Source organism: Ictalurus furcatus, chromosome 7, assembly GCF_023375685.1.
Source record: "Ictalurus furcatus strain D&B chromosome 7, Billie_1.0, whole genome shotgun sequence".
Classification (NCBI taxonomy): domain Eukaryota; kingdom Metazoa; phylum Chordata; class Actinopteri; order Siluriformes; family Ictaluridae; genus Ictalurus; species Ictalurus furcatus.
In genome coordinates, this window is record NC_071261.1 from 7201576 (window position 1) to 7209075 (window position 7500).

The following is a 7500-nucleotide window of genomic DNA, read 5'->3' on the forward strand; positions in this document are numbered from 1 at the left end:
CCAGATTATCTCCTCCGCTGGAATAACGGTTTCTCAGCTCAGGATTACAGGCTGCTGTTGCTGCACAGGTTTATTATTCCCAGCGCCATGTTGAGGAACAAAACTCCTCCATGAGCTCTCATCCTGTCTGCGTTCTGCTGATATATCCGCGATGAGCTGAGTGATGAAATACAGTGGTGCACTTTGTCAGTAAGGTTAAATGAGTTACTTGCGTTCGTATAACTTAATAATAATAATAATAATAATAAATGTATGTTCTAGATTTAAAAGATGAACATGAGAGTATATGTCCTTAGTTGTATGCTCAGGTGACTGAATGATTGGAGTTCCCCCTTGCTAGCCTTTCAGTTTAAACATATGAATTGTTGAAATTGTCTGTTTGTTTTTTTTAAATCATCGATACTAATCAGTAGGAATGTATCATCTCGATGCGTTTTAGACGTTGCTGTATAAATGGATGCGTCGATCGAAACCGTCCCAGCGTTTCGTCCCACCCCGATACAAATTTTATGAATGTGAGACAAATATAACGCACACTTTCTCGTCGTAGGCCTCGGGATTAAGCGCGCACTCGCTCCGAGATACATTTGATTTCATCTGGACTCTACACTCGTAGAACGAACGCTTGAAGATTCTAGTCTAGTAACCGGAACCGTTTCTGTGGGTTTTTTCGGGTTCTACGTAGAACCTTTAGAGATTTCCTCAGCGGGACAAACCAAACACCACTTTTTCTTTGTTTTTGTTTTGTTTTTTTCTTCTAAGAGTGTAGGTCCGAGGTTAAGATGAAAAAATTTCTGCTTCTGGTTTTTTCGGGTTTCTAACAGGGTTCTTCTTGGAAGCTATTCTGATAGGGCGACAGATTCATCCTTAACCGTGTATGTCCGAAGAATTAGACTTCTTCTCGAACCATGACCCGTTCCTTGAACGGTCAGGTTTCATCGTTTACGAGGCAACGCCGAAACTCTTGGCTCGCTGACAACGAAACGGGGTTTTCAAAGTGAGCAGTATGGTTCAGGACCAAAAATCCTAGTTCTTGTAATGAGAGCTTCCTCAGTTCATTAGTGAATAAGAGCATATGCAGAGGAACGTAAATGAAGACAGATGGGCCAGTGGTTTCCATGACCTAGTTGCCTGAATGTTATGTTTATTCATGACCATGTGATTGGAAAGTGGCAGGGAGACTGGGGAAAACCCGCATGTAGCCTTTATTCTTTCTCTTTCAAGTTTCTCGATTTGATTTTTTTTTTTGTAGATACTTATGCATTTCAGTTAGTCTAAAATTTTGCTCAGTTTATTCAGAATGGTTGCAGATATTAGAAGATCTGCGATTGACACTTGGACTTGACTGCTGCATAGAAAGCCCTGTCAGTTTTCACAGAAAGTCCTGTTTGAGGAGTTGAAATTTGTGATGCTCTAAGAATAACTTGACAGCTTGTGTAACAGGAAGAGGTTATTCCCCTGAGCAGGGATTCCAGAAGTGTGGAGGGAACGAGGCAGAGAAGAGATTAACCTACTTTCACATGGGCCAGTACACACCTGACCTGTATGGACAAAAGCAGAGAGCCAGTGTGATGGGGCCCGGGCCCGTGTGCCAACATGCTTGGACCTGCCTTTGGTGCCCCTTTCTGTGGCTGGTGATGATGCTGGATTTATCCTTAAGTGGTGGTGTTCGAACTGTATGTTTTGCTTTGCTATAGGTAGAAGAAGAAGAGAAAGGATAGGAGGATGGGCCAATTCAGAAATTTCTGGTAACATTATTCAGGCTAAAGTAGATTTTACTTCACTGACTACGTTGACACGGACAGCAGTGATGTAATTATCGGCCTTATTCTGAATAAGACAGTATTCTGATTAAGGTGTTTACATGAGTCGCTTTTAGAATACTCCTTTCATGTTCAGGTTTTACATGTTATAGAACGTAGATGGGTTAACGTCACACGTCATTACGTCCCCACGTCACGCCGTCCGACGTTCCCTCCAGAATTTCACGTATCGACATATGGTTGGTCTTCGTTATGGAACCGTATACAGTTTCGGGTGTTTTAGTTTAAATTTTTACGAACGCTTCAAGTGCGGTTAATTATCTGTCATGCCGTACGTGCAAATAGACGACTGCTTGAAGCTGTGGGCTGCGTCCCAAACCGTGTACGTACCTACTATATAGTAGCTGAGATACATGTATTACACCTACTATATACTGTAGTAGGTAAGTACGCGGTTTGGGACGCAGCCCACGGCTTCAAGCAGTCGTCTATTTGCACGTTTCGCTCTTTACATGCGAGTTTCTTAATCCGAGTATCGTCTTAATCGGGTTAATATCGGATTATTGTTGTCCATGTAAAAGTACTGACTGTTTATCGCACCAAAAAGCATACAACAGGCTAGTCCCTGTGTTTGTTTGGTTTTTTTTTTTTTCTTTTCTTTACATAGTTTTTTTTTTTCCCCAATTCCCATTTTTTTTAAAAAAAATTCTGCATTAATATAAACCAGACATAAATGTGAGAAGAAAATTGCTGAAATACCTCCCTGAATAAAATTTGTTTGTCTCAGGGCAAAGGGCAACGCCTCAAACCAGACAGGATCAGGATCTTCTGATTCTAATATTGGCACTCTTGGTAAACATGAGCAAAGAAGGCTGTGAAAAATGATCTTTATTGTTTTATCTTTTGTCCAAAAATTCCACAAAAAAAACCAAAACTCTGCTCTCATGGATATCAAACAATTCTTTGCTCATATTTACCAAGAGTGCTAATATTAGTGGAGTTGTGCAACACTACGTTATAAAACACAGTATATCTTCATTTCCAATATTAACTATGGAGATACAAACGCAGAATCTCTTGCGGCTTGCTCGGAGGTCGTCCAGATGACCCAGGCGAGTGTGAGTATGAAATCGGGGTCATGTGACGGGCATTAAAATATCCTTTTCTTTTTTTTCTTTTTGTTTCCTATTCACAAGCAGTCCTTTTTAACATGCGGCTTTTACCTTGGGGCCGTCATGAGCTCAACATAATATCTCTAACTGTTCATTAGAGAAATCGAACACTCGGCGAACGTATTATTGCCAGTTTAACCAAAACAGATGAGGGGATAAAGATGTCTGGTGATTTTAGATGGTGCTCCACCAGAATGACTCATCCTCATCCTAGCAATAATAATAAAAAAAAAAAAAAACCCAAACCCCAAGCTGGTCGTATTACATCATCCTCAATGATTTAGTGCTTTAGATCACATGGTTTGCTCCAGCATGTGTGTCGTCTAAAATCACTCCCTCACTCACTATTTATTACACAGACTTTTCTCTATAGAGCACTGCGTGATGAATTCGCTTACGAACGGCCGCTCCAGAAACATAAAGTCGTGACGTGTATTTGGATAAACGATTTGAATGTTACAAATAATCAAGCGAACCGAAACCGTAAAAATACAGAAGTACGAAAAGTGACGCACCGAATACCGAATCCCCGTTGCCTTCGATGGTCGTTAAATACTGTTTTCCACCTATATTTGTACGCTTTTGTAAGGTAAATTAGCTACCCGGGTATCCATTCTGACGAGAGACTTGAAATCGGAAGGAAATCTCCGTGCTTTTGTTCAGAAACAGCACATCGGTTATACGCTGGATTATATTATATAGCGCGTCATGGGTAATATAGTGAACTATCCAGGGAATCTAATAGTCCGTGGAGAATTCAGTCGACGTGTTTAAACCGTACAGTTTAGCCGTGTGGTAATCCGGGAATCGCTTTGGAAAACGCTAATTAAAATGCATCCAGCAGAATGGTCAATTCACTGAAGGGGAAAGGACAATTCACTGAAGGGGAAAGGACAATTCACTGAAGGGGAAAGGTCAATTCACTGAAGGGGAAAGGACAATTGACTGAAGGGGAAAGGACAATTGACTGAAGGGGAAAGGTCAATTCACTGAAGGGGAAAGGACAATTGACTGAAGGGGAAAGGACAATTGACTGAAGGGGAAAGGTCAATTCACTGAAGGGGAAAGGACAATTGACTGAAGGGGAAAGGTCAATTCACTGAAGGGGAAAGGTCAATTCACTGAAGGGGAAAGGTCAATTCACTGAAGGGGAAAGGACAATTCACTGAAGGGGAAAGGTCAATTCACTGAAGGGGAAAGGACAATTCACTGAAGGGGAAAGGACACTGTATGGTTATGGTGAAAGGTGGGTTAGTTTGGCTTCAGACTGATTTTATGTACGTGAACTTTGGCCTCGATCTTGTGAGTCAGCGGTAAACAAGTGGGTGAGACTGTGGCCTCCATGATTGCTAAAAACAAAAACTCTGTTAATTAATAAGTAATGGTTGCACCAGATTTTTCCCTCGTTGTTTTCTTACTGACGCTTGGTGTACATTTGGAGAAAAAAACGAAACAACAACCCCAAAACAAAATGGAATAGTGATAAGTGCAAGGATTTGTGTTGTAAAATTGGCCGGTTCACCGAAGGGGAAAGGACGCTGTATGGTTACGGGGAAAGGTGGTTGGAAACTTGATTTTATGTAGGTGAACACTGGCCTGTGAATTCACGAGCCATGTGTATGTGCACCGATTTCTGTTGTAAAATTCCGTTTTCCCTGCTAGGATGATCTTCGTGTTGGAAATATTGGCACCCGCGCTTCAAAATACACCTAAACAGTGCGCTATATGGCATGACGTATTCAGTTAGTGGTTCAGCTAGCCAGGGTTTCGTTAAGTCCTCTCTACCCGTGTTACATTTTGAGAGCATGTCATGTGGTACAACCAACATGTCATTTTGTCACCATGTGTGGTTTAAGTCCTGATCGATTACGTGCTGTTTTGTGGCTTTAAGTACAGATGTTCTCTCTTTATCAGTGATTTTCCATGCTGTTTTTGATGCTTAGTCACTCTGTAGAGGTTTTTTTTTTTTTTAAAATGGGTTTTGAGTTCCATATGGTGGTATTTGGTTTCTCTTGTGTGCAGTCTGTCAGGTCCTTATCCTCGTTAGCAGGTGGCTTTTCTTTCACTGGCAGGCAGCGAGACCACAATGACTCACCTTTCACCAAGCCAGTGTCTCAGATGAACCATCAGGGATTTTATACTCCGGTGCTATTGACTGCTTGTCAATTCCTACCCACCACCCAGCTCTCTCAAACATGGCGGGTGAAGGGTAACGCGTGCTTCCTCCGTGACACGACCAGCCGGTCGAACTCGTGCGGAATCACGATGCAGCTGAACACAATCCGAGGAAAACGCTATCTGCCCCCTTCCGCATACATGACCTCACAGACTCCCGTGATTGGCTAATGAAAATGAGTATGCCGTTTCTTCCACCCAGAGCCATTTGCAGAGGTTGTTGAGAACAAATATATATATAGCTGTTAAAAGGTCAATTAAACTATAAATGCGTAATTAGTATGACGTGGTGTTCGCTAATAAGATATCGCTGTGGTATAAGAGACGGAACACTTTGGGATGTGCTGTCGTAGAGAGATAATCAACTTTCGGGGTGGTAACACTGACTCTGCTTTATATTGGGCCATATCACACCACCCCTTCGTTGATTTATTTATTTATTTATTTTCTCCCTATAACAGCACTTCCTGTTGTGCATTCTTCCATACTTAAGTCTGTTGGCGTTTGTGCTTGTTTGTCATGCACGACCTGTGACAACAGCGTGTGTGTAAATGTGTAAAGCACATTTGCACTCGGAGTCGTTTTGGCATAGTGACTTGAAGGAGGTTTTTGCTTTCAGTGTCCCCCGTCCAATTCTGCTCCCTCGCTCCGTCCTTTTCTGGCTGCTTTGCTTTCACTAACATCAAAACAAGTAGGGACACACTGATCTGGTACGTAGTATCGGTATTGGACCGATGATGCAATCTGGACTCTTCTATCCGCGGCTTACTGTCTGCGTGGAGGTTCTGTTCTCCACGTGTTTACATGGGTTTCCGCAGTGATCTCAGGTTGACTCCCACCTCCCAAGAACATGCCAATACGTGGATTGGTTAAGATTGGATTGCCCCTAGGTGTTATTGAGTGTGTGTGTGTGTGTGTGTGTGCATGGTGATCTGGTATCCCATTCAGGGTGTATTCCCGCCTCAAACCCAGTATTCCTGGGATTAGGCTCCAGAACCACCATGACCGTGACCAGTATAACATGCTTATTGAAGATGAATGAATGAAAAGGATTTGCATTTTGTTGTTTAGATTAGATGCGTACATCTCGAGGGACATTGCAGGATGACGGCAGTTTGGTACTTAGACGTCAATCGATGTAGTATATCTGATTATTGTTTAGTCACGATCAACTACTTGCGAATATTTAAATACTTGTTGGACGCTTACGCCAGGCCGTTTCTTCTGTTCGTGCTCATCTCGACCCCCATCTGTTCCGGCCCCATTCTGTCTGTTCTTTGCCATCTCTTTCCATCCTAATCCCTCGTTCTGTGCGAGATAATAGTTTCCATGGCGTTGCTCACATTCCCGTTTCTCCCGTGTTGAATACGAGGAACAGATGGCACCGTCGACGTATAGACGGCCTGCTGAAAACATGGCCGAGTAGGACGGCGTACTCGTTCTCCCCCTTTCACTAATGCTTTCCTTTCATAGTCTTTAGCTTTGGTAAACCTGAATGAACTCTGGAAAAGCCTGGCGTTATATTTTCCATCACGAGCGGCACTTTGCCGTCGTTATCGGCCGTTTTTAAAAGCGCCTCGTTTGCTCGAGCGTACGGGTGAGAGGAGGTCCTCTAAGGGAAGGCTGCCAGAGTTGATAATCCTCTGTCTGCAGAGCGACTGTGCGCATGGTGCCTCGGTGATATGGGAGCTGCCTGAATCTCTCATACAAGGACATGCTGAAATATTCTGCACTGCAGCAAAACCTGCCGAGGTATAGACGTCGCGTTTTCACTCGAACGCAGCAGGTTATAGCCGCCCCAAATTGGTTGGTTCACGACCCTGTAGGCCGAATCGAACGTCATCGGAGTTTTCTTCTGCGGTAATCGAGTGGTGAAAGTCGAATACGTTCCGACTGACTTTGAGACGCGCAGGCTCCGTTTGGCATCAGAGAAGCAGCAATTCATGCACGGTTCCTGGAGATGCCGATCCCTGATGCCCAGGAACAGATGTTTGATCCATGCGGCTAGCCAGTGGATATTTGAGCGTTTAAGCAGTGCAGCATTAGAGCAAGGACAGAGCCGTCGAATGTTAATAGATCTCTGTGCCATTAAGCGCTAATAGACTACGCCATTAGCCGCTTTAAGTCGCGTTACGATTGAGAATAGCTGCTCCTTATTAACGGAAAGCAATATGTGCCTGGCACTCGGCGCTTCCGCTTGAGCTAATAGGCTTTTAAAACCACCACTCTTCATACTTTGTCAGCACTAAGACCCCTCAAAGTATTGGAACGGCAAAGCCAGTTCTTTTGTTTGTGCTATAGTGGACGCTGCAGACATTTGGGTTTAAGATTAAGAGATGAACGAGACGACGGATCAGAATTCTAGCTTTCATTTCCTGATGTTTACGTCT

General features: G+C 43.3%; 1 protein-coding gene across 5 annotated transcripts in view; it reads left to right on the forward strand.

The window, feature by feature from the left end:
• Positions 1-7500, forward strand: part of asap1a (ArfGAP with SH3 domain, ankyrin repeat and PH domain 1a) — a 67022-nt gene that overhangs the window by 4830 nt on the left and 54692 nt on the right. The gene's annotated exons all lie outside the window — the stretch shown is intronic.